At 44.0% G+C, this 11,008-nt stretch overlaps 1 long non-coding RNA gene across 1 annotated transcript; it reads right to left on the reverse strand.

Moving 5' to 3' along the window:
- Positions 1-7,701: 7,701 nt before the first annotated feature.
- Positions 7,702-9,755, reverse strand: LOC116567149. The gene is made up of 3 exons (XR_004276126.1): positions 8,935-9,755; positions 8,550-8,640; positions 7,702-7,738 (listed from the first exon to the last, which is right to left on the reverse strand). It is a non-coding gene; the product is annotated as an uncharacterized LOC116567149 (long non-coding RNA).
- Between the last annotated feature and the right edge of the window lie 1,253 nt (positions 9,756-11,008).

The following is an 11,008-nucleotide window of genomic DNA, read 5'->3' on the forward strand; positions in this document are numbered from 1 at the left end:
CTTCATTTAGGAGAACAGCAGACCTGAACTCCCAGAGCCCGGGCATAAGGCCCCATTGCAATGTAGGGAGTCATTATTTTGAGAGACTCTACAGTGAGATGGAAAGACCACACTCTTGACCATTAAAAAGATGGCACTGTGCACTGCTGCTCTGCCACTTATTGTGACCTTCGGCAAGCCTCTTAACCTCCTTGATAATATTTACTAGATAGAGTCATTGTGTGAATTAAATGAGGTGATATGTAAAATGCAGTCTGTAAGCAGGGCGTATTTAAGAAGTGGCCGTTTCTTTTATCACTGTAAAAAGAGCAATATTATAATAAAGTAATAATATCCCTGTAAATTGTCCCACAACTTGGTCCCTCCCCAGAGACGCACTCATGGCTAACCAGGGCCTGACGATTTGTCAATGAAATGAAACTCATCAGTGAAATGAAGTTAATGCTGAAATAGTCCCTTTTGCCCATAGCTGTCTTCCCTGGCACACAGAGGGCTGTGGCTTACCTCATGAGCCAGAGCCATGGGGATGTGCTGTGAGGGTGGCTGGAGAGACTCCACGTGTGTCAGAAACTTCCAGAGGTTTTCTGACCACACGACGGTGATGTCCATAGCAGAAGCAATGAGGATTTTGAATCAACATTGACAGACTCGCTGCTTGTCCCTCCTCTTCCACCAGCTCACAAGGATCTTGGGCTCAATGTTTCTCTGTGGCTAGAGTACAAACACTGATCATAACAAGAGACGAGGAGGTCAGAGGGAGAAGCAGACTCCCTGCAGAGCTGGGAGCCCTGTGCCGCACTTGGTCCCAGGATTCTGGGATCACAACCTGAGCCAAAGGCTGTGGCTTAACCAACTAGGCCACCCAGGCACCCCAGAATATTACATTTGAATGTGCCCAGCATGGTATCTGAGAGAAGTGGGAAACTTGCTGTTGGCTTTCCTTGGGGACCCTCTCTAAATCTATCTCTCCATGGGCCAGCAGGCCAGAAACTGTAGTGGTTTCAGCTGCCAGGCAAGTGTCTAGTATACGATTAACAGAGACATCAAAATAGCCATCATTCTCCCCACCCCCCGTAAACTCCCCACAACCAACAACTCTGACACAACCAGAAACACGAAATATCTACTTTCCTAACTTAACTCTTGTCTCTTGCGGTTGGAAGAAGAGAAAACTTAGATTCAATCACCAACACCCCATTTGCCTTAGATGACATGAAACACATTTCTACATGGCAGGTAACAGGTTTTCTCTGGAAAACATGGGGGCACCTGCTGGTCTGCCAGAGAAAGCGCACCAACATTTATCTGCTCAGGATCTACTCCTCCAGCTTGAGCCCTGTTACATGCCCTTGCTGAATCTTATTTTCACAACAGCTGTGGGATGGATGTTATTATCCTCATTTATCAGATGAGGAAAAGACTCTGAAAGATTTAGGGGTGCTCCGCACAATAGGGGTTATCTGCCTCCCCCTTGTCCACATTTCTTTGAATTTTCCAGTATATGTTCCTATCATCTTGGTTGTAGATGGTTCTAGACCAGGTTCTAGACCAGTAGTCTTCCAGCCCATGCAAAGGGAGCAAGCAGTGTAGACCGTATTTCCATCTTCGGAACAGTCTTCAGTTTCACCTGGTGGCAAACTAGACCCAAGTTAAATTCAGTGGATACAGTGTTAAACTTTGAGCGCTCCTTCTCAAGCCCAGGTTGTGGAGACCTTGCGCAATAAAGGTGAATTACATTTTTTAAGTTAAAGCCCGAATTGTTGACTCCTTGGTTAAAAACAAATCCTCATACAACGTGCACCAGTTCCCCAATTTTTTTTTTTTAACAAGACCATTATGTTTTCAAAAGTGAAATCAGTGGAAATGTGCTGTTTCCTGCTGCCCTATGTCCTGTTCCTTTTCTCTCTTTCTCACCCTGTGTGTGAATATTACAGGTTTCCTCCTTCCAGAGATGCTCACAGCTGTTTCCCTTCCTCCCTCTCTTGAGCCCTGGAGGGCAGCTTTCATTCTTCTACCTCAGCCTGCCTGGGGCCCCATGGAAACTTCCCCATGGTATGATTGCTTCCACACTTTTATATGCTTTAAAGAATATCAGCTGAGAACTGCTTATTGATCCCGAGTGGGGAATCCTCCCTTACAAAGCAATTTGCAGCCGTTGAAGGAATGTCGGGGCACCCTTCTCAATATCCTGCGCCCCCCTCCCACACCCTCCATGCCCCATTTGCATGTTGACACCCTCTAAGCCAAGCCCACCTTTGCCCGTGCCTCCTTTTCTAAGGATGTCCGATGAAGCTGACTTTTTGGATTCTCGGGCACTCATCCTGTGAACCATTTGAGCATTCCAGTTTTACACTAGATCTCTATCTACTTTGGAGATTTTGTTTCATTTTTTTTTTTAAAGATTTTATTTATTTGAGAGAGAAAGAGAGAGCAGAGAGAGAGAGAGAGAGCACACAAGAGGTAGGAAAAAGCAGGGGCAGAGGGAGAGGGAGAAGCAGGCTTCCCGAGGAGCAGGGAGCCTCACGCAGGACTCCATCCCAAGACCCCGGGATCATGACCTGAGCAGCAGAAGGCAGATGCTTAATGACTGAGCCACCCAGGCACCCCTGAAGATTTTATTTTGGAAACCCAAATATCGAAAAGATGCAGCTGCTCCCCAAGCACTTAAAGTCCTGAGACACCTGGATGGATTCCACCTGCTCGGCTAGCACGAATCCTTCCTACCCTCCTCTCCCACCAAGTAGCAGGAAAATGGTGGCTGGCTAGGGCAGAGGCCATTTTTCACGTTGCTCCTGATTAGCAGGACCCAACATACTGCAGGCCATCAGTGCTTGGCTCAGAGTAACAATGAAGAGAGGAGAAAGCAGCTTTGGGGTGCCCATTTGGCTCCAGGCATTGTACTAGTCTAGTCAGGGTCAAATATGGGATTTTATTAATCCAACCCACAGCCTCTCTAGAAAATTTGACACCATGCTCCTAGAAAATGAACACTTTCCATGGCCCTTTCTCCAGTCCTCATGATTTTACCAACAAGAACCCTAAGTTCAGAGAAATTAAACGGTTTGCCCAGGTCACACAGCAAAGAAGCAGACACAGGCAACTGGACCCTTTTCCTCCAAGTTCAATGTACTTCCCCTTTCTCCACAGCTGGCCAGGGCTCTGTAGACTCAAAATTCACACTGGAAATAAAGTCGGTGCACTGGAGTTTTCATTTTGGTACGATGCTACCTGCCACTGTTCTATGAATAGGAGTCCCCATTCCAACAGTGATGCTCCCTTTCTGCTAAGGTACTAACAAAGCCACCATCTGGTTGCAGCCTCTGAATCCAGACCCCTCGAAATCCCCTTAGGCCTGGTCAGCTGAGTCGGAGAGAATGCAGCACATTTTTTTAAAACAGGCCTTTTTTTCTCAAAAATAGTTCCAAAAATATTTCCCCAAAATAGAACCATTACTTTATTTATTTATAAAATATTTTACTTATTTATTTGACACAGAGAAAGAGAGAGCATAAGCAGGAGGAGCTGCAGAGGGAGAGGGAGAAGCAGGCTCCCTGCTGAACAGGGAGCCTGTCCTGGGGGCTCTATCCCAGGACCGTGAGAATCATGACCTGAGCCCAAGGCAGACACTTAACAGACTGAGCCACCCAGCACAATAAAGTTGAGTTAACCTCTTCAACTTAACACCTTTCCCTCCTATTCACATACTGCTTTCAAAAGGAATACCGAACAAGGGGCACCTAGGTGGCTCAGTAGGTTAAGCCTCTGCCTTCCGCTCAGGTCATGATCCCAGGGTCCTGGGATGGAGCTCCACATCAGGCTCTCTGCTCAGCAGGGAGCCTGTTTCCTCCTCTCTCTCTCTCTCTCTCTCTCCCTGCCTGCCTCTCTGCTTACTTGTGATCTCTGTCAAATAAATAAATAAATAATCTTAAAAAAAAATAAACAAAAAAACACAAAAGGAATGCTGAACTATTCTTTTGAGCTACTGTATTAAGTTCATAAAGTATTCCTCTCCCTGACTTAATGTCTACTACAGGACTTTTCCTCTAAGAAAATATGCTATCTGTCATTGCTTTTTTGCTAGTCCCCAGACAGGTGGGTCTTTGCTTTTCAGTGCCCTTTCTACCTTATATAAAAATGCTTATGCTGGAGGAGAGGTGGGGGGGGTAGCTGGCTGATGGATATTAAGTAGTAATGGGTGTTATATGCAACTGATGAGTCACTAAACTCTAGCTCTGAAACTAATAATACACTATATATTAATTAAATAAATTTAAATTAAAAAAATTTGTTATTACTAAAAGTGGAACCAGAAATCCTAGCCTGTAACAAATAATTTTAAAAATACATTGAAATTGGGTGCCTAGGTGGCTCAGTTGGTTAAGTGTCTGTCTTGATTTCTGCTTAGGTCAAGATCTCAGGGTCATAAGACCGAGCCCTACTTCAGGCTCCGCACTGGGCATGGAACCTGCTTGAAGATTCTCTCTCTCCCACTCCCTCTGCCCCTCCCTCAGTTTGCGAGCTCAATCACTCTCTCTCTTTCAAACAACAACAACATCAACAAAACGGAACAAAAAATATGCATTGAAATAAGGCATCCTTTGGATTTTAGAAACATTCTATGATTTATTCATAGGTATTCAGACCATCTAAAATAGCCTAAAACTCTTATGTTTTTCAAATACCTCTGCTCCACTATTTGCCACCTTTCTCGGGTGAGTGATTTCCAAAACATTATTCATTCATCCTACGAGAGCAAGGGCTCCAGAACCAAACTGACAAGAACGACCTACAGACCAAAGAATTAATAAAAACAATAGAGTATCACAGGAAGCTGCTCAGGAGAGAAACATTTACTGTGCGCTGCTTTGATCGAGGCTATTTGACTATAGGAGGAGCTAGTTTCTAAAAAGGGAGATTTTTGTTAAGGGTATCAAAATGTCTCTTGAATTGGCGCTGAAAACTGGGAGTTCACTGGAGACTGAGACAGCCCTTTGCCCACCTTGCTCTCAGCGAACACGGTCCGACTCTCCAATCCTGTTTGCGTGTCTCCACTCTCCTCCCAGGACATCACGTTCTTCCGCCTCTTCCGCCAATGGGGGCTGCTCCTCCGCGCTCCAGCCTGCATCTGAATGCGGCTTCCTTCCCAGGCTGTCGGCTCAGGCCCTGACTCTGCTTGTCCTTTCTGCCTGGTTCCCACAGGCTCAGATGCTTAATATCCCAATTCCAAATTTCAGGAGGAAGATGACGGGTGCTGCTTCGATCAGGAGCAGCCCAAGCAGCCATGGAGCCATGTGTTGCCAGCACGACCAATTCAGGAGGGGCTTCATCACGGGGAAGTTACCAGAGGAAAAAGATGTGGGGTATTTAGTTTAAGCACAGCTATGTGCTCTGCACAGCACAGTGTGTGTTGGGCAGGGGCGGGGACAAGCATGGGGATCAGAATCTGCACAGACAAGACTTTCAGATCCAGGTTCTGCCACTTCTTAATTAATCTGGACAAGTTCAGTAACTCCCAACATTGATTTTCTAAGCTGGTGAATAGGGACAATAAATACATCAAAGTATCACAGTGCAGATCAAATGAGATGATGTTTGCCAATTGACTGGCATGGCCAAATACTAAAAAATGCTAGCTTCCTTTTGCCCCTGTCTACGCTAGGCTGTATACCAAGTTTAGAAGTATCACAATTAATCAGGGTTTTTGTGACATGTGGAAAGCAAACCATTAGCATTTACACAGTGCTGTAGAAAAACAAGACTTCTTGGGGTGCCTGGGTGGCTCAGTCGATTAAGCGTCTCCCTTTGGCTCCGGTCATGATCCCAAGGTCCTGGGATTGAGTTCCGCACCGGGTTCCCTGCTTGGCTGGGAGCCTGCTTCTCCCTCTTCCCCTCTCCCTGCTTGTGCTGACACTCTCTCTGTCAAATAAATAAATAAAACCTTTAAAACAAAACAAAACAAAAAAGGTCGATTCACAGACCTGTACCCCTGGGGATAAAAATACATTATATGTTCATAAAAAATAAAATTTTTTAAAAAAGGAAAAAAAAGGAAAGAAAAACAAGAATTCTTGAAAACACAAAGAGAGGATATTAAACAAATGGACACTCCCAGCCTCTCTCTTTTCGGCATCAAATAATAATATTAGTAATTAGCATTCAGAAAGTGCTTTACCTCATACACACGGTTTGTGACTGATATTACCTCCTTCTGTTCTCACAATGACCTTGTAGGATCGATATGTTTGTTAGCTTCCTTTTACAGCCTAGGCTAAATAAACTGGCCAAAGTCATATGGTTGGTGGCAGATATAGGACTCAAACCCAGGGCCCCAGCCTCCAAAACCCCTTGAGCTCTTCAGTGCCATTCCCAGAAGATACTTAAGTTCTGGGTCAACTATTTCATTGCCCATTTTTTCATCTGATAACCCACCCCATTCTCACAACCCCACACCATAACTGTCAAAGCCTTCCCAGTTTAATTCCAGGCTCCCTTTCCAGCTTCCTGCAAACTGAAACCCAAATACCCATGTTCTCCTGTGTCTCTGTGGATTTTCTTACCATTTCTTACACTAAGAGTGTCTTTCTTGGGGCTGCCTGGGTGGCTCAGTTGATTAAGCATCTGCCTTCAGCTCAGGTCATGATCTCAGGGTCTTGGGATCGAGTCCCAGATTGGGCTCCCCACTCAGGGGGAGTCTGCTTCTCCCTCTACCTCTGCCTCTCCCCCTACCCAAACCCCCAGCCTGTGCTCTCTCTCAAATAAATAAAGTCCTTAAAAAAAAAAAAAAAAGTGTCCTTCTTTCTTGTAGTCCAGCTAGGGCCTAGTTCTAGCTCAATGGTTGTCCCATCGAGAAAGCGTTCCCATGAGCCATGCACCACGCAGTGTCATTCCTTCCCTCCTCTGGGCTTCCTTACAGCCTGTCCACATGGCTTCAAATCAGAGCAACTTCTGACAACAACAGGAAGAGACACTTTTTCATCTTTGCTTCTTCAGTATCTGTCCCAGCATGTGCCACGTAGTAGGTGCCTGGGAAATGTTTATTGGGTTGAATCTGATGAAAGTTCCAAACATGGATAGTCACAGCATCATTGGTTCTAGAAGAATATCTTCTGTTCATTTTAACAGTTTCAAATTCCAGCCAGTCTCCTTAACTGAATGATCAACTTTTAAACTTACTATCAACATTCCACTTAATGTTTTATGATGTTTGTACTAATTTTTCAGATTATACTATCCACATCTACCCAGAAACAAGGATTAAAATCTTCTTTAGTTTATTATGAATGAAATAGAATCCAGTAGAAGCTTGGATATCTGAATGAAGCAAAAATTGGGACCATTATAGAACTTAATTCAACAAAAACTTGAGTTCCAGTTGCCCAAGTACTACTTCCTTAGTTCCTTTGATTATCTGATTTAACAGGTTGTTACCCTATGGGAGCAGATAAATGTCACTCTATGGCTAGGCTCTATCACCTGTAAGATAGAGATGATACTAAGACCGTCTATGGGGTTATTGTAAGGAAACAGAAAGCATCGAAGGGAGCTTGTCAACAGTAGACATTATAATGATCAAACTTCTCCTTGGTCTGTAGAAAAGAAATTTCTGCTAGATCCGTGTTATCCCAAGGTTATGGTGTTTCATTTTAAAAAACTGCTCTTATCCGGGTGGTGGGTATCATGGAGGGCACATATTGCATGGAGCACTGGGTGTGGTGCATAAACAATGAATCTTGGAATACTGAAAAGAAATGAAATAAAATAAGATGGAAAAAATTTTTAAAAATAAAAGAAATAAATCTTTAAAAAAAAAAAAAAAACACAACCTGATCTTACAAGCAGTTTTTGACTATCTCCAAATGGAACAAAGCCTGAAAGACCGTTCATAGACAGTTAGGTCTCTGTATGAGCAGGCTCATCTTTATCCACCTTGTCTCTTACAAACATTCATTCATTCGTATTTTCTTTCAATAAATATTAATTGAGAAAATCAGGTGGTCTGGAGACTTGCCTTAGAAAGAGTGTGTAATGCAGCCTAAGGGCACCAAAGGAAAGTTTTCTCAGAGGAAGTGAGGCCCTAGAACACCTTATTTTATTTTGGGAGTACCTAATTCATCATTTTGAAACTGTCCATTTCCATCTTCTGTGATGCTCTCAATGGTGGAAGGTCAGGGGCTAGGTCTTGGGTGTGTCAGAAGCCTTAGTGCCCAGTATGGTGCTTAGCACATAGTAAGCCCTCAATTAATATTTATTGAAAGAAAAAAATGAAAAAATGTTGATACGAGGAGAGCTAGGTGTGGGTAAATGTCTGATCCCATATTTGGAAGGCTAGACATCATTAAAGGACCAAAATAATTAGGAATAATACTTGAGGATTCGTCCCCCCGCCCCCGCGAAGAGCAGGTGTAATTCCAAGCTTTGCCTCATTTGGAACATTCCCAGACTAAGACCTGGATGTGGACAGGCACTCGGTGAGCATGGATGTACAGTTCTGTGATTGAAAATAAACACTGCCAGTCATTTCTCTAACAGCAACGTTCCACTCTCTTCACCTCCGCTCCCTGCCTTTCCTTCCCAGGGCTATTTTTAATTCTCCATATGAGGGTGATGCTCAAGGATGCTCAAGGAAGAAACCTCCATATTCTAAAAGAGAAAGTGAGGAAAATATTAGAATAGGACTAAACAGGAAGGTGCACCATTCACAACAAAAGTGAACAGATATTCCCACTAGATAGCTCCCATTCTCCTTTTAACATGTACAATTTCTACTGCAGCATTGATATATTTGAAATATAATAATTAATATTTGTATGACATTTCTTTAATGCATCTATCAAAATACTGAATTTAATCATCACGACGATCCAATAAGACAAGTTCTTATTCTTTCTTCTGAACAGATCAGCAAATTGAGTTCAGTGCAGTTGAGTGACTTACCCTAAAATCACACAGTCTCTAAGTCCTGTAGGTAGTGAAGACCAGAATCAAACCCAGTTCTTCCAGGTCTGACACTTTGCTGTTTGTTTGGCTTCATGTTTCAGTTATTTCCATATACTCTTCCCACCCCCAAGTCCTTTACTTATTCATCGCCGTCTCCCTTATAACCTACCACACATCGCTCATAGTAAACACACAATAACATTCAAGAAACTGAACTTCTTTAAAGATCCAATCTACTTACACGAAGAGAATGGTAAAATATGGTAATAGAAATTTTACGTCTTCTGGTCAAAGAGCAGAGGTACTTTGAAGCCTTTCCTCATGGACTGTGCTCCCTGATGTGGAGCCAATTCCAATTCTGGAATGTCAAGTCCAGTGTGAGATGGGTGACAGCGCTGTAGCTCACTACTCCAGATCCCCAGACGGAGGAAGGGATGCTCCTGGTGGGTACCAGTTTCAAGTATTTCCTCCAACACAGCTCATAGGACCTAAGAACAAGGGATGCTAATAATTAAAAGCGAAATCAAACACAGCACCTGTGAGTGGGATCCTGCCACTGACTCACGCTGTGGTCACCCTATCTTGGTAGTTTACGAGAGGAAGGGATGGTGGTAGTTAAAGCAGGTACTGGCTGTGCCCAGTTTCCTCGTCGACAAAAGGGGAGAATACTCGTGGTCTTCATTGGGTTGCTGCAGCCCATGCACCAGCCCATGAGCGCTCTGTGCCTAACTGTTGTCCCTCTCACTCTTTCCTTGTAATTGCATCCTACCTGTTCTTGGGTTCTGTATGTCTTTTCCCCCATGATGTGAACCTCATGGTCAATCATTTATTTGAATCCCTGTGACACTCACCATCTGGCTTATATGGGTCTTTATCGTTTCCTGCATGTTAACCTTATTTCTCAGAAGAGCATGAACTCTGCAAGGGCAAGCCAGATGCCTGGCATGCAGGGTTAAACTGTGAGCCGAATTCTTGCTGTCCACTATGGAAGGAGGCACAGATTGTTACTCTGATGTTCCGCTGTCTCTTCAGGAAAAGTTTCAGTGCATGTGGTGGGTTGGAAAAATATAGGCACGTATTACGAAAGACCCGAAAAGAAAATGTAGAATAACACACAACAGGTTTTATTCAAATGTTTATCTTATTTGTTTTTTAAAACATTTTATTTGTTTAATTGCAAGAGAGAGAGAGAACACAAGCAAAGGGGAACAGGAGAGAGAGAAGCAGACATCCCGCTGAACAGGGAGCCATCATGGGGCTCCCTTCCAGGAACCTGGTATCATGACCTGAGCTAAAGGAAGAAGCCTAACTGACTGAGCCACCCAGGCATTCATCAGATGTTTATTTTAAATAATTATTTTTGAGGTGTTAGTTTTAAGCTCTCTTCTGCTTTCATAGAGGTGCTGCTCCTTTGATATGCATCTTAGAAAGGAAGAGATCTTCCCTCTAAGGTAGCTGCAGTGCCCAGCCCCGCCCAATTTTCAGTCCAGCCTGACAAAGACCAGTGTTCTTCCAAGGATCAGACCCTTATCTGCTAGGTCTGGAACTTGTTGCTACATCTCTGTGCCATAACTGTTGTACTTGGTGCTCAGTGTGACAAGCCGTAACTCCCCCCACATCTCACATCAGATGGCCCCATTTGTGTGGCTGGGCTTCTGCCTGTTTCTGTTTCCTACTGAATACTTTCTTTGTGGGCTGGCACTCTGCCCTCCGCCCAGCCCACTCACCCAGCTAGTCTAACTCTGTCCATGCCCCTCTCCTGGCAGGGGAACAGGGCACAGTCAGCCAAAAGGCTTTAACTTTCAGTGCTCTTACGGGACAAGCTTAAGTTTGCTAAAGATTAAGGCTGGGATTAAGGTTAACTCAACTGCTGGGAAATGCTTCTAATGGAAGAGTAACTCAGAACCATGAACTTAGTGCCAGTCCTAACAACATGCTACTATTCTATACTGACTGCTGCCATGTTGATTCATTATGTCAGAACTTCTTGGACAGCAATAGCTTCAGTCAAGTTCAAATTCACTGAGCCCTTTGCTCCCTGGGCACTAGACAATTGGGCATCTTTCTAGAA

Source organism: Mustela erminea, chromosome 10, assembly GCF_009829155.1.
Source record: "Mustela erminea isolate mMusErm1 chromosome 10, mMusErm1.Pri, whole genome shotgun sequence".
NCBI lineage: Eukaryota > Metazoa > Chordata > Mammalia > Carnivora > Mustelidae > Mustela > Mustela erminea.